This window comes from Babylonia areolata, chromosome 19, assembly GCF_041734735.1.
Source record: "Babylonia areolata isolate BAREFJ2019XMU chromosome 19, ASM4173473v1, whole genome shotgun sequence".
NCBI lineage: Eukaryota > Metazoa > Mollusca > Gastropoda > Neogastropoda > Buccinidae > Babylonia > Babylonia areolata.
The window spans coordinates 14486430-14487502 of NC_134894.1; the positions used below are offsets into that span (position 1 = coordinate 14486430).

General features: G+C 42.2%; 1 non-coding gene across 1 annotated transcript in view; it reads right to left on the reverse strand.

Moving 5' to 3' along the window:
• Positions 1 to 1049: 1049 nt before the first annotated feature.
• Trnar-ccg (transfer RNA arginine (anticodon CCG)) overlaps positions 1050 to 1073 on the reverse strand; it is a 77-nt gene continuing 53 nt past the window's right edge. The window contains exon 1 of the tRNA in view: positions 1050 to 1073. This exon is cut by the window's right edge and continues 53 nt beyond it. This is a non-coding gene — a tRNA (tRNA-Arg).

Genomic DNA, 1073 nt, shown 5'->3' on the forward strand with positions numbered 1-1073 from the left:
CGCCGCTGGTCAGGCATATGCTTGGCATATGTGGTGTAGCGTATATGGATTTGTCCGAAGGCAGTGACGCCTCCTTGAGCTACTGAAACTGCTGTGACCAAAAAAAAAAAAAAAGAAAAAAAAAAAAGAGAAATACAAATACAAATACACACAAGTCTCTGAGCTTGGTCACAAGGAAGCTGTTTCCAGTTTCACAAGCAGGCTTCATGGTAACGCCGATGTGTGCCTGAATGGCAAACTGCGGTGTTTCATTTTTCTTTTCTTTTGACAGTGGACAAGAAATAGACTGTCATGTTGTCTTGAAACCACAACCAATCCCGGAAAAAAAACTAACGTTATCTGACAAGAAGCTAAGCAGATATTGCATATCCGGAGACTAAAAGAAATAAATTGGAGACAAAGCGTAATAAAAAGTTTACGATCAGAAAATACAGTTTCATTCGGAAGGCTTGCAACCTATAATTGGTACGAGTGGAGAGAACTTGTCGGCTGCATTTATAAACCACATTCAGAGTATTGACAAAGTATTTCCAAAGAAAACGAATTTTCTAACAGTTTATCACGGACTCTCTCTCTCTCTCTCTCTCTCTCTCTCTCACACACACACACACAGTGTCACGGACGGCTTGATGGTTGCAGAGGTTTTGTTGGTTTTTGCCTGGGTGGGGGTTCGAATCTATTTCGTCCCCATTTTTCCTTTTCACACGACAGGTTTGGGGGGTCGCTGGGCTAGGTTTTGGATGCAGGATGTTATCCAGCTACTTGTGCAAGACCTCCTTGTCTTCTTGATGGCGAAGCTAAGGCCACTGACGAAATGGCGTATTTCTATTGTTTATATTTGATTAAATTGATTGATTGATCTTTTCACACATATTAAACACAATATCAAATCTATTTCTCTCTGTGTTGTGGCGCCTGTAGTTGGGTATTGTAGGGAGGGTGCACGTCCGCTTTCGCACGCGTGTCACACATGGTTATTGCAGGGACTTTCGTTGTGTGTAAACATACACATGGGTCAGAGAGGGGACACATTAAAAAACAACAACAAACGACCTTGATGGGACTCGAACCCA